Source organism: Lissotriton helveticus, chromosome 6, assembly GCF_964261635.1.
Source record: "Lissotriton helveticus chromosome 6, aLisHel1.1, whole genome shotgun sequence".
Lineage (NCBI taxonomy): Eukaryota > Metazoa > Chordata > Amphibia > Caudata > Salamandridae > Lissotriton > Lissotriton helveticus.
In genome coordinates this window covers 1,961,873,623-1,961,900,392 of record NC_136067.1, presented here as the reverse complement: position 1 = coordinate 1,961,900,392, position 26,770 = coordinate 1,961,873,623, and positions in this window count along the sequence as shown.

Here is a 26,770-nt window from a genome sequence, read left to right as displayed (position 1 = left end):
TGGAGACTTGCAAGTAGAGGTCAGTGAAGATGCCCATGTAGCGGCGCATGGAGCGGTGCAAGTGCCCACAATGGTTGTTCTTCCAGAAGTAGGGGCACAGGAGGAAATTGACTTTGGAGCCGGGGTATCATGTCAGGAAGATGAAGCCAACTCCTCCTGATGATTCATTTTCTCCCAGCTCCCCAGCAAGGAAAAGATCAAGGAGGGTGTGTAGAAGTTCCTCTTCAAGCCCCGCTCCATCAGATGATGATCTGGATCTAGATTGGCAACCATCTCCGACATCTGAGAGGGAGGCACACCATGAGCTGCGAAAGGTATCAAATGTTAAAAGGAAGGGCCCCGGAAAGCTCATACTTATGGATCCGAACGTCGGACTTGATGAAGTGGTTCATTCTGATGTTGATGAACAGGATGACAGCAATGACCTAGTCATCACACACGTCATTCCAGCCACACCGGCCATGCAGCAGACAGACATTTATACCCTATCCCGACGTCATGCTGAGCGTGACCCTGGCGACGTGGCACTGGTAGCACCACCAACGCAGTCAAGTAGTACAACAAGTTCAACAAAACCTACAGCTCCCATATTTTCTCCCCAGAGGGGGACTCCATCCAGCTCGACTCCCTCAAGTAAGGTTGCTGCAATAATTGCACAACCCAGTAGATGTCTGCAAGGCTCATCCACTACTGCTTCATCTGGCATTGGCAGCAGTATCACCTCGTGTGGCAAAACCAGAAGTTTCCAGTCCCCAGTTTGGAACTTTTTTAGTGTCCATAAAAAGTATGATAACATAGCCGTTTGTTGCATTTGTAAGACTAGCGTTAGCCGTGGTAAGACTGGTACCAACTATGGAACCAGAGGCCAGATAGGTCATCTTGAAAGAAAGCACGCTGTCGAATGGTTTCCGCACCTAGCAAACGTCAAGGGAAAGCGATCCCAAAGGGCAAGTGGCCAAAATATACCCATACTAGGTGTTTCATCTGAAGATGACGGGGAGGTAGAAGAAGCGTCAGACATGTGTCCGGTTGCACCCAGTACCCCTGGCAGCACCACACCCTCCGGAACACATAGGAGGCACACTGAGAGTCTGGGAGACACACCAATGCGGAAAATGTCAACACTGATCAGAAGTGGGTCGAAGAAGGCATCAGCATCATCCCGTAAATTTGTCCAGCGCACCATTTCAGCCATGTTCTCCTCAGATGTGCAATTTCAACGCAACCACCCAACTGTATGCCTGTATAACACTAAGCTGGCTAAAATGCTAGCGGTGGACCTTCTCCCTTTTTCGTTTGTCGAAGGTGTGGGTTTCCTTGAACTCGTGGCAACACTGGCCCCTAAATGGAAGGTTCCTAGCCGGTTCTATTTTGCCAGGGTTGCTGTTCCAGCACTACATAAAGAGGTGCTTGAGTTGGTGGGGGCAGCTTTGCAGAAGAGTGCTGTTCACACTATACACCTGACAACAGACATGTGGACCAGTTGCCAAGCCCTTGATTACATGTGCATCACTGCACACTGGGTCTCTTTTTCAGGAGTCATAAAACAGATAAATGCAGGTGGTGACTTGGTCGAGATTTTTAAGGGTGCTCGTAAACATGCAACATTAGCCATGTTTGGCATGGAGAAAAGTCATACTGCAGTCAACATTTTGGCTGACTTTAACAAAAAGGTCTCGCAATGGCTGCCCCCAAGAAAATGCAAGGTTGGTTATGTTTCTACAGATAATGGCAGCAATGTAGTTAAGGCCATGGAGGACGGTTTCTATTTCAGAGTGCCGTGTTTGGCGCACTGTATCAACCTTGTTGTGCAAAATTTTTTGAAAAAAGAACTTGCAGTCGACAAAACACTGACCATCTGCAGAAGAATATGCACACATTTCAACCATTCTTTTAAGGCCCGGAAGGAGTTTAGGCGCAAGCAAAATGAACGAAGAATGCCAGTGAAAGCACTTATCCAGGAGGTGGCAACACGTTGGAACTCAACCTTCTACATGCTTGAGCGTCTGCATGAGCTGTTTCCAGTAGTCAATGAGTATTTCTACAACCTGGGTGGTGATACAACAGAAATTATGCTAGCGGTGGAGCAATGGCAGCTAGTTAAAAGCCTGACAGACATGCTTCGTCCTTTTGAGGTCTTCACGCGTGACGTCAGCAGGGAGGACTGTTCTTTGAGCAAAGCTATCCCATTGTTGCTGAAGCTCGAGCACCAAGTCAAGGTGGTGTCTTCACAATTAAAGGACGTTGGAAAGAACGAAGCACATGAGTTGGCGCAGAGATTATTACAACGCCTAGTTAGCAATGAACGGCTTGTAAAAATCAAGAAACAACAGCACTACATTTGTGCTACTATTCTGGATCCACGTTACAAAAAGCCATTGTTTGGCAAAGTGATAATTCCTTTTGAAACATCGGATGTTACAGAGTACAAAGGTTGGCTAGCTCAGTCAGCCATTCGTTTTGAAAGAGAGCGGAAGGAAACTGTAGGAGAAGACAGTACTACTAGTGAATCAGCAGGCCATCAGGCGTCCCAAAAAAGCACTTCTGCATCTGTGCCTGTGGCAGAAGTGAGTGTCTTTTCCTCTGAGCCGTTAACCACACCAGCAACCGTATCATCTGAACCAGGCCCAGGCGATATGTCTGAAGCGGGTTGGCTAACTCAGCTAGGGTTTCCTTGTCCTAGAAAGGACACAGAAGTGCAAAATACAGGAATCCGGGAGGACATTCTTTCAATGGTGCAGGCCTATCTGGATGACTCAACAGAGGTCAATATTACTGAGGACCCATTGGCGTATTGGATGGGAAAAGAAAAATATGGCGAGAGCTCACCAACCTGGCTATCAATTACTTGTCTTGCCCACTCGCAAGCGTGTCTTCAGAACGTGTTTTTAGTTCTGCTGGTGGCATTGTGACTTCCAAAAGGTCCCGCCTCTTGCCCGCAAATGTGGAGCGGCTCACCTTGATAAAGATGAACCAGCACTTCATACCACCAGATTACAGAGTACGAGAATCCACGCAGGAAGAAGAGGACACCGACCTACCTGAGGAAAGTTCTCCTCAGTTACTAGAAGTAACCCCGACTGATGATTTAGCAGAGTATGAGGACGAGTTCTGCTTCCCTGACAGCGAGTTCTGAAAATTAGTCAATCATTCATTAATTGTAAATTTAGTCCTCCTTATTCACTTTTATTCATGTGTGTCTGTCTTTCTTTAGCAAGTGCTTCATCACATTCCCAACAAAACTGTAATCAACCAATAAAACAACAAGCCCATCAACAGAACTGTCTTGATTTTGATGCCGCAGCATTCCTCAGGTTCACAACAGTTAGTTGACAAGAACTCAGTCCTGGTCGTCTATCCTGAGTCCTCCTCCTCCAGACTCACCCTATCCATTACCCATAATGCTGATGCCTGGATTCTGCACAATGAAGAAACTTACGTTGACGAGTCCCCTAACGCCTTAGGACACTGTGAATTCCAGGTGGAGCCAGCCCTCAAACACAAATTACAGGTAAGATAAGCGTTTGGATGGAAGGTAGTATAATGGAGTGTTCGGAGAGGCGAGAGAGTGACAGTGGTACTGGTAGTAAAGTCCTAGGGCTCTTGAATTAACAAACTCTGTGACAGGCATTTACTTTGGAAAACATTTGGCCTATTGCACGTGAACGTTTAGGCGTTATTATTGCTCGCTTGCCTGTCTTAGGGGTGCTGTCTGTGAGGCTTCTAGGTTTTTGTGGTGTGTGAGCACCGCTGCCACATTTCTAATGTTGATTGCTTTTGTTTTGCAGAAAATCCACGCCGGGAAACTCCAGTTGTGGCCCTGCTGCAGAACGCTTTAGGACTCTGTGAATTCCAGGTGGAGCCAGCCCTCAAACACAAATTACAGGTAAGATAAGCGTTTGGATGGGAGGTAGTATAATGGAGTGTTCGGAGAGGCGAGAGAGTGACAGTGGTACTGGTAGTAAAGTCCTAGGGCTCTTGAATTAACAAACTCTGTGACAGGCATTTACTTTGGAAAACATTTGGCCTATTGCACGTGAACGTTTAGGCGTTATTATTGCTCGCTTGCCTGTCTTAGGGGTGCTGTCTGTGGGGCTTCTAGGTTTTTGTGGTGTGTGAGCACCACTGCCACATTTCTAATGTTGATTGCTTTTGTTTTGCAGAAAATCCACGCCGGGAAACTCCAGTTGTGGCCCTGCTGCAGAACGCTTTAGGACTCTGTGAATTCCAGGTGGAGCCAGCCCTCAAACACAAATTACAGGTAAGATAAGCGTTTGGATGGGAGGTAGTATAATGGAGTGTTCGGAGAGGCGACAGAGTGACAGTGGTACTGGTAGTAAAGTCCTAGGGCTCTTGAATTAACAAACTCTGTGACAGGCATTTACTTTGGAAAACATTTGGCCTATTGCACGTGAACGTTTAGGCGTTATTATTGCTCGCTTGCCTGTCTTAGGGGTGCTGTCTGTGGGGCTTCTAGGTTTTTGTGGTGTGTGAGCACCGCTGCCACATTTCTAATGTTGATTGCTTTTGTTTTGCAGAAAATCCATGCCGGGAAACTCCAGTTGTGGCCCTGCTGCAGAACGCTTTAGGACTCTGTGAATTCCAGGTGGAGCCAGCCCTCAAACACAAATTACAGGTAAGATAAGCGTTTGGATGGGAGGTAGTATAATGGAGTGTTCGGAGAGGCGAGAGAGTGACAGTGGTACTGGTAGTAAAGTCCTAGGGCTCTTGAATTAACAAACTCTGTGACAGGCATTTACTTTGGAAAACATTTGGCCTATTGCACGTGAACCAACACGATGACAGTGTTCAGTTAAATGAACTTACTGCAAAACCACCACCCACCAAGCTCAAAAGTAGTAAAAAAACAGGTATGCTCAGATAAAGTTTGAAAAAGTATATTTATATCCCTAACAAAATAATCTCCCGCAAGACCCTCCCTAACCCCAACAAATAAATAGTCCTTCAAAAGTCCCCAAAAAACCCAACTCCCAATTCCCACCCCCCAAAAGTCTCTAAAAAAGGGGCAAGGGACACTCTAGGGATGCAAGCTGTTAAGTTTGGCCTCCAGGGCATCATGCCTTAGGGCCAGGGCATCATACTTCTCCTGGAGGGTGGCGTGATCTAGGCGGAGGCCCTCCACCACATTCTGATATTCGTTCCATTTCTGGACCTCCGCCTCTAGGTCGGACACTCTGCGGAGTGCACGGCGCAAGCGAGCCTTAACAGTACTGCGAGGTGCAGCTTTTGCTGCTCGGCGGTGGCGTCTTCCAGCACGGCTCCGGTTCGCTGGAGCACTGCGCTTACCGGCAGAACGTGGGGTCACGGAGGAGGATGCAGATGTTGATGCACTGGACTGTGTGTCGTCCCCCTCCAATTCCACCAGCCGCCGATATTGGGCAACAGTTGCTTCCAGCCTCCGTTGCCGGACCAGTACAGCCAGCATACTCCTCGTCGGTTTTGAGGTTTTAGTATTGCCAACTATATGAAGAAAGAATGACATAATATGTAACCAATGCTCTTTAAGAATATGATTAACACAAAATAATTCAGCAGGAAGTTGTGTCACAGTACAACTAGCAACTAGCCAGCGCAGTACAAAACTATTCAGGCCAGTATCATGGGCGTCCGCAGGGAGGGGCAAGGGGGGCGCTTGAATCACCATTTCCCTTCCCACAACTCACTTGTATCTTTGGTTTGATGCTCTTTCATATGAAAGAGATCTGGCAGAAGCCCAGGCGATATGTCTGTTTCCCTCTCTCTCTGTCTCCCTCTTTATGTCTCCCTGTGTCTCCCTCTACCTCGCTGTCTCTCTCTCTCTGTCTCCCTCCCTCACCCTCCCTCTGGCTCCCTCCCTCTCTCTCTCTCCTTCTATCTTCCTCTCTCTCTGTCTCTGCCTCTATCTGTCTGTCGGTCCCAGCCTGCTGTAATTACCATATTGTAATTTGTCACTGGGCCACCACTGGATACATATCATATCCTATCTAAGAGTCAGATAGTACCATGATCCAGCTTACCTGTACTCGCCACCGCCACTGTCTCTTTCCTCACAGTCTGTACTTCTTGGTCCGACTCCTCTAGCGCCGCCTCCTCCCCAGATTGATCCTCGGACTCCGAGTCAAGGATCACCACCACATCCGAGCTGGCCCCGCCACCAGATGTTCCACCTACAAAGTTGATTTAAGAATGTTAGATTACACCACTCCACTAGTATTTGGTCTATGAATGAAAAAATGTGAAAACAACAGAAAAAGTCATTGACTGTCTACTCTAGTCTAAAGTAAAAATGTCCCTCCTTCCAGGGAAAGCTGTTGTCTTGCTTCATTTTTTTGTCACAATTGTTGAATGCTTGCTTAATTTTAACACACTCCATTTTTCTCTGAACAGACAGAAACTGGACTTCTAAGGACAAGAGCAACATCAACTTCAAACCAGGTGAAAGCTCGGCTCGACCACAAGAAATGTTTTCCATTACTCATCAACTCAGCACCAAGCACTTTTCCATTTCCAACTAACTTTATTTTAATATATGTGTTTACTTAAACTTTTAATAAAGCTTTTAAACTTGAATAGACTCTGTGGTTTTTAGTCCTCCAGACTAGAGTGACTGAGCGAAAAGTTTTGCAATTTTTGCAAGGAGGAGTCCATGCCGCTGACACTACCAGGTTTATTTATACAGTGTGCCAAACACGCCACTCTGAAATATTATTACTCTGGTCTTTGGTGTCCATAGTTCGGTTTGTGGAGAATTGTCCCTGCAACAGTAGGATTATTGATTTTGCTCCTATCTAAACACTATTTCGAAACAATTAAATTAGGAACGCTTGGACAACAATAGATCCTCTATATTTAAATGAAAACTTACTGGGGCCAGCAAAGGAGCACTCGCCGCCCTGGCCTGCATCCTCCTCCTTTGGAGCCACTGCATCCGATTTTTCGGTCCGCTTGCCCCTGGGCGGACCTGACGTACAACATGAAAGAAAGAACAGAAAACATTGATGATTGCTGCTTGTCGATGTCCTTGTCAACCAAATCAAACATTTAGAAAGAACAAGAACCAACTATTTCAGTCAAAAAGAGGGCTACAAAGGAAGGACTGCACCTGAGCCTCTACTCTAGGGGCAGATTTACAAGCCCCTTGCAGCTCTTTTGCTCCGTTCTTGCGTCACTTTTGTGACGCAGCGCCACAACAAGAGAGGCGCCATGGTGTGGCGTATATTAACAACGTGACGCATATAGGAGATGCATCCCATTCTAAAGCCCTGCGCCATTAGGGAGCGTTCCAGCGCAGGGGAGGGCGTTCCTGCGCAGGAACGCATGCTAAAAGTGGCTATGGGGAATAGATAAAATTTCAATCAGTCATTTAGGACAATGATGCGTCACTGAAACCCTGCGCCTGCATGAAGCAGACTTACGGCTTGACGCAGCATTGCTGGAGCTGCGCCATCGTTGCAACGCAACTCCATCAATGAGCCGCCTTTACGGCACCGATGCGTAACGCTTCGGTGACGTTTTGGGACCATGGTGTGCAGCATTGTAAATACGGCGCACCATGGGTGGTTTTGGCATGCCGCACACTTTGCAGGGATGCGCAGGTAATTGCTAATCTGACACTTAGGGGCATACTTACGAGTTCTGAGCTGGACACCTCCAGATGTGCACCAGAACAAATGCGTAACGCAAAACTAACCTTGCGTCACGGCAGATGCGCCGCTATTACAATGCGGCAAACCCTGGCGCAAGGGTAGGCAGATGCGTGACGCATCTCGTGACGAAAGAGGGGCGCATCTCTAGAGTCGCGTCGCGGGCGCGATGCAACTATAGCAATGCTCAGGGCTGCCCAATACTCAACATACCGCATCAGTCCTTACGCCTGCTTCAAGCAAGCAGGCATAAAGAATTGACATAGCAGCGTCGCGGAAGTGCCTGCGTTAAATCTTGTAGATTTCACGCAGGCACTTTTGCGAGGCGCACAGCTGCCTGACCGCCACCCCCCCCCCCCTTGCGTGGGAACGCACCCATTGTGGCGCAGGCCCAGGCCTTCACGTGGCGCATCTCCTTAGATGGATCACGTTGTACATGACTCGCAGGGATGCGCCACGTTTACGTCGCTGTGCGTCAGGTAAGGCAGCGTAAACGTGGAACAAGGGGCTTGTAAATCTGCCCCTTTGTGTCTAGCATTACGCAGTTCTGTAAAATACACTCATACATTACTCAGCCCAATTAAAAGAACACAAAATAGAAAACAAATAAGCAGTGGCACCGCCACAGAGAAGGAGAACAGTGCACCTGAAATGCACAGAAGATTTTGAAATATTAATTTACCTCTCTTATCAATGTAATCAGCAGCATTATTGCTCTTTGTAAAAAAATTAAAGCAAACATTTGCAATAAAACACAGTCACACAGAGCAGGAGAAAAAACAGAGTAGTGAGTGATGAAAAAATTGCTACTACTACTCACCAAGCCCGGGGACCTCCACTCCCAGCACGTCTAGCAGGTCACGCTCTCGGTCCAGGATATCGGTCCAGCGGTGGGTGACTTGATTGTAGGTGCGCTGGACCCCCGTGATCTTAAAAAGGGCCCGGCACACCTGCCCCCACCGCTTCCGTCGCTCCTGGCTGTTGGTGTAACCAGCAGCGATCCTGCCGCCTGCCGCGATGGTCCTGGGGAGACGGCGCTGCACATAAAAAACAAGTGCGCCCACCTCCTCAGGGCTGAAGATCTCCCGGGGCACCACCATTTCCGCCCTCAAGCGGCCACACGGGAGCCGGGCACGGGCTGCGGCGGCCGTCTTGGGCAGCTTGACTGCTGTCTTCACCATGTTCTGGGCAGGTAAGGAGATAAAATGAAAAAGAATAAGAGTAGAAAAGAAGGAAATAAAAGTTTAAAAAAGTAGTTGAAAAGTAAACAAAAGTAGACTAAAACACAAAAATATAGACCTAGAAAACAAGAGGGATAGAAAAAAAGTTTAATAGATCAAAAAAAAAATAAAACAAGCAAAGGATGGCAGAGATATACAGAGGATAGAAACACCATGCCCAGACACATAGGAATGAATGAAAAACAAGATGGCCGCCCGAACACGTGCGTGTAAGTAAGTTCGCACGCGATTTCTCTCGCGAACTCGTGCGAACGTGTATTCGCAAGGCGCTCATCGCGCGAGATTACACATAGCGGGCGGAAACGGAAATACGTCACGCAAACAAAATGGCGGCGCCCATACTCAACCTTGGGGTAACTCGCACGAGTTCGCGGCTTCCACGGTCGATTTCGCACGACGCCGCGCCTCGCGAATAGGGCGAAATTACCGAAAAACGAGTTTTGCAAAAGCAAAACCAACGAGCAGGTGCAAAAGTTCGAGCTCATCATTTGTAACCATTTCCCTGTAGTGCTTCCTGAAGGGGCCCTCCAGAATCCGGTTGCCTACTTGCAACTATTGTGTGACCCTGCTCTGACAGTCACAGAATAGTTACAAGTATGCCATTGCATCCTGTTAAAAAAAAATTACATTGCAACAAAAAGGAAAGGGAGCAGACAAGCAGGTGCCAGCCTTCATTAATGTCAGTTGGGGCAGGGCAGGTGTTGTTGTTTGCAAAACTTAAAGCACTTAGCAGGTGTGCTTTGCTTTGCCTCAATAATGTACACTCACTGGTCAATCAGAGGGTGCTGTGATGACACCGAGGGTGGCATGGGTGTGCCAGCCAGAGGGTGGCATGGGTGAACCAGAGTGCCAGTGTTGACAGGATGGCAGTGCTTTGCTTTGCCCCAATAATGTACACTGGTGAACCAGAGGGTGCTGTGATGACACAGAGGGTAACATGGGTGAGCCAGAGGGTGGCATGGGTGACCAAAGAGAGTGCCAGTGGTAACAGAGGGTGGCAGTGATGAAGAAAGCCTTGCAAACAGGCTGGGCACGTAGAAACAACAAGTTCGCAAAACTGGCGACCCGACAAGTAAGTTCGCAATTTGCGAAATTGTACAAAACCCTCGCGAACTTGCAGAAACCCGTGCGAACACACCCCCCCCCCCAAAAATACGCAAATCCGCGAGAATTCGCGGAATTTGCGGATTTTCGCAATCCGCAAATACGCAAATACGCAAATTCGCGGATTGCGAATCCGCAAAATACGCCCATGCTTAGTTATCACGAGAGACGTCAGTGCTGCATCTTTGAGCCCAGTACGGACCCTGAAAAGTAAATCTAAGCGTACTTACCAGTAACTTGTATTTCCTTCCATAGGAATCTATTGTGTGATTTTTACCAGAAAAGTTTCAAAGTGTCTATTTTTGAAACTTACAAATATTCCTCTAAAATCAGCCGACCTACGAATTCCGATTTACTCACCTGTTATCAGGAGAAACCTCAGTGCTGCATCTTTCAGCCCACTACTGATCCTGAAAAGTAATTCTAACTACACTTACAGTAACTTGAATTTCCTTCCATAGGCTAACATTGACTGGTTTCGCTTGGAAATTCTTCTAAGTGTTGAGTTTTGGAACTTTAAAAATGACAGTGATGTCATTTGAGATGTCATGAGTGATGTCACTGACCATGTCATGAGTGATGTAATATGTAGCGCGCACCCTACAGCCGCCATTTTGTGTAGTTTCAGAAGAGAGTGAAAAACGAAAGCAGAGAACGTGGTAAAGGAGGCAGTGAAGAGACTCCCTGACCCCCTAGGCCTTCTCAGGGGGTCCCTGAAGGACCCCGATGGGCAAAAAAAACCTTTAAAAAAAAAATGTGCGAATTTTTTTTGCGAGGTGCTCTAAAAAGAGCCGTTGTGTTCATTGAGTGTTTTTTTGTACCTACAAGTAAGTACCGATGCAGAGTCTAAACTTTAAAAGGAAGACTCTGTTCCCTTCATCTGTAAAATGTACACCATCTCTCCTATAGATGCCTTGCATATTGTAACGCAAGTTGTTGTGGTATATAGAACCCATACCATAGTCTCTGAGGAACGCAGAAACAGACTTATTCACATTTCTTGCTTTCTCAATCTGCGGACAATAGTGGTTGGACCAGTTCCATTTTTGCCTTTGGCATATATTAGAATATACAAAGGCAGTTTGTGGAAAAAGTGACATCAATTGGCCAAAGGTGTCCTTTAAAAGTATTTCCAGACCTACCCCAGTCAAAGTGCACAGGTCATTGCCACCACAGTGAACAATTATGAGGTAAGGGTGTAGGAGATGCAAAAAGGATTTTACCAATGGCATCAATTGGTGACATCTCAATCCTCTCTGGCCAATCGTATAATATCCACATTTGGTAAATCAAGGTTGAGAAAACATCTATTTGCTGCATACCTTTCACTCCAGAAAATATATAGCTATGTCCTACAATCCAGACTCTAAGCATCTTGAAGGCAGATCTGGTTGTGGAAATGAAATGGCAGTTTGAAAACTTGGAGTTTGGAAAAAAATGTTGTTGAGATTCAGTGCACTTGAAAAACAAGAAATGATTGGTGGTTTCTGATAATTTAACATTGAAAATTAGGGTGCATACTACTGTTTTTTAAAAGGAATAATACTATTGGTTTTGAAAAAGTGATTGAAAAGAACATTACACAGGATACGCTTGAATATTGAGAAGTCAAACACATCTGCTGCTTTGGTTTGCAGTCACAGAAAAGATGGTGCAGAGAGAGGGTGAGATGTTTCAAACAAAGATATAGATAGTGGAAGCAGACACAGACATGGTACACACAGAGGATAGATGGTGTAGGGCTGCAGGCAGAGGGACAGATGGTGCAGTCACAGAAAAGATGGTGCAGAGGGAGGGTGAGATGGTTCAAGCAGAGACACAGATAGTGCAAGCAGACACAGCCATGGTACACACAGAGGATAGAAGATGGAGGGCTGTAGGCAGAGGGAAAGATAGTGCAAGCAGACACAGACATGGTACATACAGAGGATAGATGGTGAAGGGATGCAGGCAGAGGGACAGATGGTGCAGTCACAGAAAAGATGGTGCAGAGAGAGGGTGAGATGGTTCAAGCGGAGACACAGATAGTGGAAGCAGACACAGACATGGTACACACAGAGGATAGATGGTGGAGGGCTGTAGGCAGAGACACAGATAGTGCAAGCAGACACAGACATGGTACACACAGAGGATAGATGGTGTAGGGCTGCAGGCAGAGGGACAGATGGTTCAGTCACAGAAAAGATGGTGCAGTGAGAGGGTGAGATGGTTCAAGCAGAGACACAGATAGTGCAAGCAGACACAGACATGGTACACACAGAGGATAGATGGTGGAGGGCTGTTGGCAGAGGGACAAATAGTGCAAGCAGACACAGACGTGGTGCACACAGAGGATAGATGGTGTAGGGTTGCAGGCTGAGGGACAGATGGTGCAGTCACAGAAAAGATAGTGCAGAGAGAGGGTGAGATGGTTCAAGCAGAGACACAGATAGTGCAAGCAGACACAGACATGGTACACACAGAGGATAGATGGTGGAGGGCTGCAGGCAGAGGGAAAGATGGTGCAGTCACAGAAAAGATGGTGCAGAGAGAGGGTGAGATGGTTCAAGCAGAGACACAGATAGTGAAGCAGACACAGACATGGTAGACACAGAGGATAGATGGTGGAGGGCTGTAGGCAGAGGGACAGATAGTGCAAGCAGACACAGACATGGTACACACAGAGGATAGATGGTGGAGGGCTGTAGGCAGAGGGACAGATAGTGCAAGCAGACACAGACATGGTACACACAGAGGATAGATGGTGTAGGGCTGCAGGCAGAGGGACAGATGGTGCAGTCACAGAAAAGATGGTGCAGAGAGAGGGTGAGATGGTTCAAGCAGAGACACAGATAGTGCAAGCAGACACAGACATGGTAGACACAGAGGATAGATGGTGAAGGGCTGTAGGCAGAGGGACAGATAGTGTAAGCAGACCCTGACATGGTACACACAGAGGATAGATGGTGTAGGGCTGCAGGCAGAGGGACAGATGGTGCAGTCACAGAAAAGATGATGCAGAGAGAGGGTGAGATGGTTCAAGCAGAGACACAGATAGTGCAAGCAGACACAGACATGGTACAATCAGAGGATAGATGTGTAGGGCTGCAGGCAGAGGGACAGATGGTGCAGTCACAGAAAAGATGGTGCAGAGAGAGGGTGAGATGGTTCAAGCAGAGACACAGATAGTGCAAGCAGACACAGACATGGTACACACAGAGGATAGATGGTGGAAGGCTGTTGGCAGAGACAACGATAGTGCAAGCAGACACAGACATGGTACACACAGAGGATAGATGGTGTAGGGCTGCAGGCAGAGGGGCCGATGGTGCAGTCACAGAAAAGATGGTGCAGAGAGAGGGTGAGATGGTTCAGGAAGAGACACAGATAGTGCAAGCAGACACAGACATGGTAGACACAGAGGATAGATGGTGGAGGGCTGCAGATAGTGCAAGCAGACACAGACATGGTACACACAGAGGATAGATGGTGGAGGGCTGTAGGCAGAGGGACAGATAGTGCAAGCAGACATAGACATGGTACACACAGAGGATAGATGGTGTAGGGCTGCAGGCAGAGGGAGAGATGGTGCAGTCACAGAAAAGATGGTGCAGAGAGAGGGTGAGATGGTTCAAGCAGAGACACAGATAGTGCAAGCAGACACAGACATGGTACACACAGAGGATAGATGATGTAGGGCTGCAGGCAGAGGGACAGATGGTACAGAGAGAGGGTCAGATGGTTCAAGCGGAGACACAGATAGTGCAAGCAGACACAGACATGGTACACACAGAGGATAGATGGTGGAGGGCTGTAGGCAGAGACACAGATAGTGCAAGCAGACACAGACATGGTACACACAGAGGATAGATGGTGTAGGGCTGTAGGCAGAGGGAAAGATAGTGCAAGCAGACACAGACATGGTACATACAGAGGATAGATGGTGTAGGGCTGCAGGCAATGGGACAGATTGTGCAGTCACAGAAAGATGGTGGAGAGAGAGGGTGAGATAGTTCAAGTGGAGACACAGATAGTGCAAGCAGACACAGACATGGTACACACAGAGGTTAGATGGTGGAGGGCTGATGGGAATATATGTACTTATACAATTGATAAAGGTAGTTTTTTAATATCTATTAGAGAAAATTATATAATTAAGTGTTTATATTTTTTTGCAAGGTGCAACAACATTATCATATTGGTGCAATGGAAGAGCATCAGAAGAACTTTGCTTTAAATTTTGACATGTCAGACGAACTAATAGAGGACCTAATAGATGGACCTTTTGCAGAGGAAATTAATAAAGGAAATGCAGATTTCCTTGATGAGACTTTGGACAGTGAATTACTGGAAGCGGTGGAAGATTTTGAATTTGAAGATCAACATTTTGAATTTTGAGGAAAATCAAAATGAAATACCGGACGAAGTGATGTTGGAGGTTTAATTGGAATACGAAATGTTTGATGAATAAATTTAAAATGTATAATTAAAAATGATTTAGTCTTTTTGTAATAATTTGGTTGGTTGATGTGTTTAAAACATATGGGAATACATGTTCTGATGAAGTGTGTTAGGGTTTAGGGTATGTAGTACTAGAAACTGCTATGCAGTATGTCTGTCAGTTCTCTTACTTTGGGAATAGTCTCCATGCTGTGTACTGAAGATCCTTGCCATGCTGTAGAAATGCCATAGCAAGTCTCTCTGTAGCATGTAGTAATCATTTGTCTTCCTCGGTGTATGTGTTTTAAGACATGGGAATACATGTACTCATGGAATGACTTAGAGTTTAGGACATGCAGTGCTTTATAATCCTAGCCCTTGCATGATATACACTGCCCAAGCACAACTGTATTGGTCTAAAGTCAGAAATATGAATCTCACCATGACTTCCTACACTGTCTAAACACCACTGCACTGCTCAGAACCTTGAAACACCATTCTAAGGAAATTCCCCTATAATGTTGAAACACCACTGCACTGCCATAAACTGAGGAACAGCAGTGACTGTATCATTTCCTACCCTGCTCAGACACTGTTGCTGTACCTTCAACTTACTTAAGAAGTGAATCAGTGTTTACATCATGTAGTTGTTGTAATTGCTATGTAGTATGTTAATAGTGGTGTATAACATATTTTTTTCTTCACAATAGATTGTTATTATCTACAGAAAGAAAATCAAGTTGCCTACTAGGATTCTAAAAGAAGAAAATATAAACAGGCTTACTTTTCCAAGACAACACAATTACAAGATGTATATAAACAACATTGTACAGAGAAAAAGAAGAATGCTTCTGGTAAGACAACAAAGGATTTTATAAGGAAATTAACTGAAAGAAAAAAATTGTGGATAATGTGGAGAAGATCAAAAAATCATCTCTAAGAACAAAAATAGGAGTTAAAAAAATGGAAAAGTGTGTGGCGATCAAATTATCTACAGTAATAGACGAAACAATATGTTTGTTGAAATTCGCAAGAGAATGATTTATAACGGAATTGTATTAAATTTGTTGAAAAGTGGAAAGACTTCTAAAAGGAAAACAGCTTTTTATAAGCAAAAAAAAGAATTGAAGGTATTGTGGATGAAGTGTTTGAATTAAAAAATAAATTATTTATTTTAGTAATCAATAGACTTCGTACACTAGACAAGGCAATTAATCTTTTAAAAGTGAAAAGTAAGTGGAAAAGACTAATTAATAGAACTAATTTTTGTCATGTTTTTTCTGGAGAATGGAAGCATAGTTCAAGTTCTGAGCCATTTTTTAAAGAAGAGACTTACTTTCAGACTAATGGTTTGTTGCATGCAGTTGACACCAGTGGTCGAGCATATGAGGTGAAGGACGGTTGTGCGATTGAAAAAGAGAAAATTGTCCCAAGAAATGCAGAAGAGGTGTTATCTGATGATTTTTAGGGAGACGTTCTAAGGCTCCAGTGTACACTTGGAATTGTAGTAGTATTTGTAGTGTACGGCAGGATTCAATAGATTTTTTCCACAATTTCTTACGTAAGTATTCTAAGAAAAGCATTAAACAGAAGATTAAGATGTTGCAAGAATTAGACCCCTGCCAAGTGAGAGAAAAAACGGGTTTGCAAGGTCATTCTCTGGCTTGTCTTTCTAAAAAAGTATGCCAGAGTGTTTTTCACCATTTTAGGATGTTAGCAGTGCATCATACTGAAGAGAGGAAATTAGTGAGAAGGATGTATTATGCAAAAAGTCCAGCACTTAAGCTAAAACAGTTAAACAGTGATCTGTATTAGATGTAAAGAACATTTGTGAAGACATTGAGGTTAGTTACTTTTGTGAAAAAGAGGGCAGTGCAGAAACTTATACAGTAATAGAAGGAAATGTCGGAGAAAATGTACAAAGTTTTCGTACAGAAAATTTTGACCAAGAAATTACAAGGTTTAAGGTCATTTCAGGAGAAAGGCCCAATTTTTCTTGTATTTGTTGCAGAAGAATTCATTATAAAAATCAGACCAGGTTAGTTGATCTATATTTAAAAAGTGAAAAGGAGAATAATAATGAGTGGAAGGAATTTGCAACTTATTTGTTGGTAGAGAATTGTTTTGATTTGGGTTCTGATCAACGTATTTGTAAATATTGTTATAATAAATTAAATGAAAACAAAATGCCAGCTAGAGCTGTACATAATAATCTTGAGTTATTAAATATTCCTTCTGAACTGATGGATTTAAATATTTATGAGTCTATTCTGATTCAATGTGTGCACCCATTTCAGGCTATTGTTCGTATGGAGCCTAAGACAGGGAAATTGCCTCCTTCTGATTTACAGAGAGGATTAAAGGGAAGAGTTATATATTTGCCTCTAGATTTAAAGAAAAATATTGAAACAATTGGTGTTGAAAATGTGATAGAGGAACCTCTAGTTATTCTAGTTAATGGCGTACCTACGAAGAGCAAGAAAATCTGGCAAGAATTAGTGGATGTTAGGAAAGTGAAAAAGGCAACATTGTATTTGGTAAAAAACAATCAATAATACAAAAATGTATATGTAGGAGAAGAGGAAACAACTGTAGAAGAGGACAGTGATTTGTCAGCTGGACAAATTGAAAAAGGTAATGTGTCCAGAAGTGAACAAATATACGAACATTACAGTGTTCATCCATTGCATTCCAAAGAAGTAATAGGAAATGCTATTGAGTTATTCCAAATGAAAGAAGAAAAAAGGAAGTCCCATTAGTGTATGGAAGCTCGTTGTTTTCCGCAGTTATTTCCAACAGGTCAAGGTGGACGATATGATGACCGACCTGTGCAGACACCAGCATCTGAATACCGGAAATCAAGATTATATGCAGAAGATCCAAGGTTTTGTCAATGTATTACATATTTGTCTCATCTTATGTTTGAGAGTGACTTATCTGGACTCTCTTATGCAGTGAACCACATACTAAAAAGTGGAGTACATCTGCAGAATGTTTCGGCAAGGGACTTTATGAATAAAGTCCAACAGAAAGACACTGTTTTGGAATCTCAGCTAATAAATCTCATGGCATGTCAGCGTAGTACTAACGAGTATTGGTACCATCGTCATGGGGAATTGAAATGTATGCTAAGAAACTTAGGAACTCCTACATGGTTCCTTACTCTAAGCTGTGCTGAGTATGCTTGGGAAGATTTACTTCAATTTCTTCGAGAGGCAAATGCAAACATAGAAAATATAGAATAAAAGACACCTGGAGAATTGTGCTCTTTGGATCCAGTTAATGTATGCAGGTATTTTAATCATAGATTTGAAGCTATGATGTCTTTTATCACAAACAAAAAAAATCCTCCTCTTGGAGAGGTTCTGGATTTCTTTTGGAGAAAGGAGTATCAAGCAAGAGGTGCTCCTCACATACATATGCTGCTATGGATCAAAGATGACCCCAAATTTGGAACAGATTCGGATGACACAGTGATGAATTTTATTGAACAGTATTCTACATGTGCTGTTCCTAAAAACACAGAACAAAAGAATTTAAAACATCAAGTCTTGCGGTTTCAAACCCATCGTTGTGGAAAATACTGTCGTCGAAAGTACAAATCAAAGGACAAGTTCTACACAAAATGTCGTTTTGGATTTCCACGACCAGTAACATCAAAAGGAAGAGTGAACAATTTTATGTCATCTTTGCGACATACTGTGACACGAAAATCACCGAAAAATACCTATAACTTAAGGAGAAATGAAGAGTCAAAGTATATAAATGACTATAACCCAGTCATTTTGTCCATGTGGAATTCAAACATGGATATTCAATATGTTGCAGACAACTCTATTGTAACCCTGGGCGGAGAACTACGCTCCGTTCGCAGGGTTTGCAAATTTTGTGCAACTTCGCACTTCGTGGCGAGCGCGAAGTTGTCGACTACTTCGCAATCAACAGCGTAGCGTAGTAGTTTTTCTACCTCGCGCGCTCAATAGCATTCTCGCATGCGCGGTAATGACTTACTGTGGTTCTGCGTTCGCTTTCTCGCTTTTCTCTCCCGGTCGCGTTCGCTACGATGTTTGGAATCCGGCCGCACAATCCCATGCGACTTTGAGAACGCGAATACGTCATTCGGACGTGCGAACATGTCATTGGGACGTGCGAGCCTCCTTGCAGCGCCATGTTGGTAAGATCGCGTTTCCGAACACGCAGAAACTGCAATCTGGCACAGAATATCTCCCGAGCATGTTAAAATCTTCTCAAAAATGTTCATTTAACCCCTCAGATTGTGATTTGGCTGTATTTTTTTGGGGCTAGGAATCCTCTTTTTGTTTCTACTCTTTTTTTCAAGAGAAAAGAAGTGCCCCTGAGTCTCCAACTTCCTGTTCCTGTCCACCAGGCTCTTCCCAGTGCTTTGTCCATGTGGTGTTGTTCACTTTCATTTGGATTTAGAGCTGGAAGGATCACTCTTTGTGTATCTCTGCTGCATCATAGCATTTAATTTGATTTATTGAGGAATTTTGGATTTGAACTTTTCTTTTACAAGTAAGTTTGAGAATTGAGAATTGGTGTACTGTAAATGTTTGTTTGGTTTGGTTTTTTTTTAACTACAGTTTTCTGTGCTTCTCAATCTTTCTTAAAAATTATTATTGAGGGTGGCCTGTACTTTCATGAGGGGCCAAGTAGTATGTGTTTGAAATTTCATCCAGTACGCCTAGAGGTACCCAAGGGTCCACCCATGTTTCTGTTGTGTCTGTGGCATTGGATTTAATTGCATACTCTGTTGTAGTGGAATTTAATTTTTTTCTAAATTTAGGTAACCCTAGTAGTTCATGTAGTTAGTGTAGGCCTGCTTGAGTTCATTTACTTTCTGTGGGTGGCTTGGCCAGGTGGTGGTGGCTATTTTGTGTTTGGAGCCACTGTGTTTTTTTTTCCATAGGCCTCCAAGCTTGTGGCCTACTCTGCCAGTAGGCCCAAGGGTACTACTAGAGTCCTCATCATGTGGGTGCATGAAAGTTGTTCAACTGATTTTGGGTGTTTAAGTTGTAAGTGTTACATCATAGGTCATGGATGGCTTTGGATTGATTAGCAAAATGTTTTTTTGGTGTTGAATTGCAGGTTTTGGGTGTGTGTTGGATAATATGCGCACTAGGTAACCCTAGAATTCAGCTCGCGTAGTTTTGGTAACTTTGCATAGTGCTACAACGCAACCATACAGTTTTTGTCTTCTTCGCGCGCTCAATGTGCGTGCTCGGGCCCGCGATAAAGAAAGTTTTGTACAGTTCGCGCTGCCGAACACGCCGAATTTGCATTCTCGCGAGCTATATCTCCCGAGTTGCCTAAAACGTTCCCGAAAATGTAGATGCTGTTCATTTTGCTAAAGGAAACTCTCCAGGTTGTCATTTGCTTGTAGTTTTTGGAGCATGGACCACTTACTGTTTCTGTCCTCTATGTACTTTGTTATTATTTGAGGGTGGCCTGTGGGCGGCTTGGCGGCCATTTTGTCAAGCAGCCAACCATTGTCCTTTTGCCATAGGAATGTATTGTCTGTCTTCTCTTTCTTTTCATGTTTTTGTGGGTGGCCAGGCCATGTGGGGGCGGCCATTTTGTGTGACCTTCCATCGTGGTTTAGTTTTTTTGCCGCTGGCCTACAAACTGTGTGATTTTTTTCTGCCAGTAGGCCTAAAGTCCCAGAGATAGTCAGCAGGATGATTGATGTAGCGTTGTCCATTTTGTCTGTTGAATTTAACATAATTTAGGGCATGGGTGGCAATGCATTGAATTTTCAAATGTGGTGTTTGGGGTGTTATTTGTTTGGGTGAAAAAAACTCTAAATGCCTTTGTTGTTTGTGTTGTTGTGTAACTTTCAAACCTTGTAGGCATGGGGATTTTTTTTTTGTTGCATTAAGCTGTGATGCAGGCATCCTCCTTTTTCTGGCCATATAGGGAGGGATATAGGCCTGCTTGACTTTATTGTTTTCCGGCCTTTGCCCTTTACCCATGTACCTGTGATGAGAGTGCCCATGTGGAACTGGGGTGGTAGTAGTAGTGTGCTGTTTTGTTTTTGACAAATTGGCCTGTGTCTTGCCATTGTTCCTGTTGGCTTACTACTGTTCACATCCCCATTGCTATCTGCTGCAGGTCACCGATGCTGCATCCATCCGAAATGATGCACAAATTAAGGATAAACAAGTTCCACTTCCACTACATTAGCTTTTTAGTTCTTTGCTATTCTTACTCTTACTGGTTGTACTAATACTTCTAGTAGTAATTAAAATTAAAGCTAAAAAAATCCACATTCGACTGATGTTGTTAACTAACTTCCGCCTTATTTGCTTGTAGGTGCTGAAGAGGAGGTGTCATCACTCATCGCCTGTTCTACTGCCAGACGGACGTTCTTCTGTACTACGTCACGTGTGGTGTGACTAACCTGACCAGACATCATTCTCAGCAACTTGTGCAACTGAGTGCTGCTGCTGACATCTGAAGAAGATGGGCCCAAAGAAAGCAGGCACCAGGTCCTCCAAGACCAAGCAATTAGCTGAGAAGAAGGAAGAACAGAAGAAGGAAGTGACACTTAAGTCTGGTGTTGACCCGAAAACCTTTTTTGGGCAAAAAAAAAGTACGCCTGCAGCAGCAGTGACCGGGGTCCAAGCTGGGGCCAGCACCTCCGCATCAGTGGGCCCAAGCCACCAACCCAGGCCCAAGCAGATGAGTGGGGAAGAGGTAGCCAGCCTAATGGTGGAAAGCAGTGATACTGAGCCTGAGCTGAACTTATCGCTATCTCAAAGTCGTACACCATCCACGCAAGAGGGAACACAGCAGAAAAGTGGTGAACAACAACCAGCGCCCGCAATAGTACATGTTCAACCTGAGCCACCACCCGCAATAGTAGTTGTTCAACAACAACCACCTCCGGCAATAGTAGATGCTCAACGAAAAGAACAACCACAACCACCGCCTGCAATAGTAGGTGTTCCACAACCACCGCCCGCAATAGTAGATGTTCAACGAAAACAACAACCACAACCACCGCCTGCAATAGTTGTTGTTCAAGAACCACCACCGGCAATAGTAGTTGTTGTTCCTCCCAAAGTCGGGGCGGTTCAGGAAATTGAGCCTGATGCTGAGCAAGAAGACGAGGCAGCACCTCATGCAGGAGATCTATTGTTTTCCAAATCCCCACCAAGGAAAAGGAGGGTTAGTCCATTGATTTCTTCACCAAGCATCCCTTCTGATAATCTTGATATCAATTGGGAGCCACAACAATCTCAGCATGAGAGGGAGAGGCATCCCAAGAAGACCAGGCTAGGGAAAAGGAAGGTTCCAGGAAGCCTACCACTTATGGAGTGCGATGTTGAGCAGGCGCATAATGATGGTGATGATGAGTCAGACCCAGTCATCACAAGCATTACTCCCAGCCCTGAGGACATGGAGACCAACATTTTAACCCTATCAAGAATGGCTGCGACTAGGGATGTAGCACGCATACCACCAACACAGGCCACACCAAAACTACCTCCAGCTTCCATTTTTACATTTGCACACAGCCGGCAGCGTCCTACATCCAGCACAAGTTCCACCTCAGCAGAAGTAGGTAGTGGTACTACTGCGCAGCCACATAGTGAAATTCACCACACAACAACCTCCAGTTCATCCGGCATTGGAAGTGGCACCTCTAGCAGGAGACAAAAGTTAAGCTCCCCAGCGTGGGACTTCTTTACAGTTAGCGCAAATGAGGAGAACATTGCTATATGCTCCATTTGTCATTCCTCTGTTAGTCGTGGTAAGCTTGGTACAAACTATGGTACCGGAGGCCAAATGACCCATATGAAAAAACACCACTCAATCAAGTGGGAGGACCACCTACATCTCATAAAAGCAGGAACCATTATTGTTGGTGGGAAAGCAGTAGAAGGTCCACAGGTCGAACTGGAAGAAGAGGGAGACATTCTATCTGGTAGTGGTACACTAAGTACCCCTGTCCGACTCCCCAGCACTGCAGTGGTAGATCCCACATCCTCCGCATCAGCAACATCTCTGTGGCACCAGAGTATGAGTAACCCGGAGACACCATGGAGTACGGGTGCAAAGTCTGCGACGCGAATGACAGCATCGGGCACAACAGAAAGAAATACCAAGCAGCGTACCATTGTTAGCATGTTTAGGCAGGAGGGAAAGTATGAGCGCAACCACCCAATAGCACGTTTGTACAATGCTAAGCTTGCTAAAATGTTAGCTCTGGACCTTCTCCCTTTTTCTTTTGTTGAAGGGGTGGGTTTCCTGGAATTTGTGTCAACCCTCTGCCCAAAATGGAATGTTCTCAGCCGCTACTATTTTGCTAGAGTTCCTGTTCAAGCACTACACCACGACGTGCTGGAATTGCTTGGAAAAGCCTTGCAGCAGAGTGCTGTGCATAGTATCCACCTGACAACAGACATGTGGACCAGTAGCCAAGCCACTGATTATATGTGCATCACTGCACACTGGATCTCTTTTACAGGTGTTAGAGACAAGATATCTACAGGCATTGACACTACTGAGATTTTTAATGATACTCGTAAACATGCTACTGTAGCCATGTTTGCTATGGAGACATCGCATACTGCTGCAAACATTTTGGTTGAGTTCAACAGCAAGGTCTTTGAATGGCTGCGACCAAGAGGCCTCAATATTGGTTTTGTTACCACCGACAATGGCAGTAATGTAGTTAAGGCCATGGAAGATGGTGGCTATTTTAGGGTCCCGTGTTTGGCACACTGCATTAACATTGTGGTTCAAGACTTTCTGAAAAGTGAAAGCAAAGTCAGCAGCTTACTGACCATTTGCAGAAGAATCTGCACGCATTTCAATCATTCTTTTAAAGCCCAAATGCAGCTACGGGTCATTCAACGTGAGCATAGAATGCCAGTGAAAGCACTCATCCAGGAGGTACCAACACGTTGGAACTCTACTTATTACATGCTTGATCGGCTGTTTGAGCAGTACATACCACTTAATGCTTATGTCATGACAAGAAGATCAGGGGATCCAACTGGTGTTATTAAAGCCATGACAGTTGAGATGTCGCAATGGGACCTCATTAAATGCCTGACAGAGATGCTACTTCCTTTTGAGGTATTCACACGTGCAGTCAGCAGGGAGGACTGTACTATGAGCCAAGCTATCCCATTGTGGTACATGCTGGAGCAAGAGCTGAAGGAGGTGTCTGAAACATACGAAAGTGTTGAAGGAAAACTTGAAGCATGTAATTTGGCGAAGTCCTTAGCCGGCCGCTTATCTCAGAATACAAGGATTCAAAATAAGATTGTGTCGCATCAACATTACATTACTGCCACAATTTTAGATCCACAGTACAAATTATTTGTGAACAGTAATGCAGTAATTCCTTTTTCAGAAGGGGATGTTGCCAAGTACAAAACTGTAATAGCCGAGGAAGCCACTGATTTAGAAAACGATCAGCTCTCAATTAGAGGCCTGCCAGTGCCAGCCCAGGACAGTGCAAGTACTACTGAGCATCCTACAGAGTCAAGTTCTTCTTCACAGCATGCGAGCAGTGTGTTTGCTTCCCAGCAGTCACCAACACAAACAATAACAACAACCGCACCAACAGGATCTGATTCATCAGACAAAAGCAAAAAAATAGCTGCTTGGTTTCTACAGAAAGGGATGGGTAAGTCCGTTGCTGTTGCAAAGCAAAAAGAGGACGAGCAAACCCGAGCACCAATGAACATTGAGCGGTTGGTCCAGGCCTATCTGGATGACACAACAGAGGTGTTCATGGAGCAAAGCCCATTGGTGTATTGGTATAGGACAAGAAGCCAATGGCCACTGCTCAGCAGGCTGGCGATAAAGTATCTAGCCTGCCCTGTTGCAAGTGTCTCTTCTGAGCCTGTTTTCAGTGCTGCTGGTGCCATTGTGACTGTGAAAAGGACCAGTCTCTCGCCCAAAAGCGTGGAGAGGTTAACCATGATAAAAATGAATCAGCACTTGATACCACCAGACTACAAAGTACGTGAATCAGAGCTGGAAGAGGAGAGCGAGTCAGAAGAAATAATTAGTGGGTTACAGGACCTACTTCTGTCGGAAGAACCACCAGGTTTTGAGGACGAGCTCCTCTTCCCAGACCATTAGGCTTTGCTTGCAGTGCCAAACTTAATCATCATCAATCACAGGTAAGAAGAGAAGTTTGCTAGGACGTATAATGGAGGAGAGACTGGTAGTACAAATAGGACAAATATGACTCAGTGAGGGGTACCGCATCTATCTGTTGGCATGATGTTGTTACATGTGGTCAATTAATAATTATTTCAATCAAACACTGGCCGCTGCCCTACATGTAGAGTAAACCTTGTGACGTACAACAGAAACCCCACCACAAAACAACATCATATGTGTACGTTGAAAATAAATAACATTTATTGATGTACATAAAATAATATCCTCCTGGTCCTCTCCTATCCCACCCCTATCCCCACCCTAGCCCAAACCAATGTCCAAGTCCAAAGAATGTCCCACAAAAATAAGTTAACCCCAACACCCAATTCCCACCCACCAACAAAAGTATTAAAAAAGGGGCAAATTAACAGGGTCCATCACAATCGGCGGGCTTTAAGGTGTTTGTCCACCAATATCTTCACATGCTCCTCTAATTGATCCTCCAACTTTGACACCCGGAGGAGAATCTTTTGCCGAAATGCACGGCACCTACATTTGCATCCATGTGGGGGGGGCGGCAGATGTTGTTACATGCCGGCGGTGAGCGGATGCCTGACCACGGCGCCGTACTCCTGCAGGTGGGGCCTGGCTGGGGCCTGGGGCATTGGTAGAAGCAGCAGCTGCTGCCTCTTCCTCCTCCTCGGCCTCAGCCACCAGCCGGCGGTACTCCTCAACAATGGCCTGCAGTTTCCTTTGCCGGGCCCTGGCTGCCACCTCCTTCCTTGATGGTTTGTGGGAAGGAGTATGAGTATCTATAAAAAAAGGAACAGAATTGTAACTGAAACTCTTCCAAATTAATTCAACACATAGTGGCATAGTAGCACTACCAAGCGCAGTACATACAAATGGTGGCTACTTTTAAGATCTATCTAATCTATCCTCCTGCTTCCCCTGCCTGTAACTTTTGTTGAAGTTTTTTCTGGCATTATACTGGCCCTAGTACTATGGGTGGACTTGAGTACACAGAAGAACACCAGTCTTTTTTGTATCTCCTTTTATATTTTCAAAGTAAGACTCTGCTTCCAGTGACAGTCTCCACCTATGATGAATACAATACATTTAGGGGGAAAACAACCAATAAAAATAAATGTCTATCATTCTTTATTATCGCCTTAGCTGGTTTCACTTTCACCAACAACCACCCATGCTTCCACTCCTTCCTTGCCTTGGGTTTCATTGTCACAAACTCCGCTCATGATTCTTGCTACCCACTATATCCATGCACCCATATTGTTTTACCCAACCAGGCATGCATCTTCTCTTTCACTTTCCAGTTCTACCCATCCTTCAACAACCCATGCATCGGATTGATATCAGCCACGTGCATTAACCTTCCGAAGTATCCTTCTATGGTCTTTCGTCCTTCCTCCTTCCTCCCTAGTTCACTTCTTTCCCTTTTTGTTCAACACATCCCTCAAGGTCATCTGATCTGATTTTTAGTCTTCTCCATAACTTTCACAGCTGAGTTGGAGTCCGATAGAAGAGGCCTTGTTTACTCAACTCACGCTGGTAATGCTGCAAAGGGTGTCTTCTTCAACCATTGTATATTGTCCAGTACAATTTCAAATTCATATTTTCTTAATAAGTCTCATAGCACAGTGAGGGAAATGTTCCCCTTCCACCTAGTAATGCAAATAAGTAATGAATATAACTTACCACCGCTGAAGTTTCCTCCCCCACTGTTGCTACTGCAGGTGCCGCAGCCACTGTCCCCTCCTGGGTGGCATTAGTATCGCCGCTGGCCCCGTCGGCAGTGGCACTGGTCGTTGGTAGTGACTGTGCACCTATAAAAGCAAGTACACCTTTTGAGATGCCTGCACAACTTCCCCTATTTTACTAGTTGTATTTCAACAGGAAGGAAGATTGAAAATACAGTTACGTACAACATAAAGCATTGTAAGTGTGACTAGTCCAAATTGCGTACTACTGTACAGCAGTCGTTAGACAGAGTTTAGTTTTACTTTGTTAGATGGTCCCTAGGGTCATCTAATCTCTACTCCTACTCTAGTCTTTGCAACGTTACCCTGAGCCATGTAACCATTTTAGAATGATCCGGGTCTACTGTTTTGCCCATGTTGTTACCTTGCAGCTTGTTGCAGTAAGAAAGACACCTTTGAGGCCACATGAGTGTTGCAATGCATACAACTAAAGAGGTTG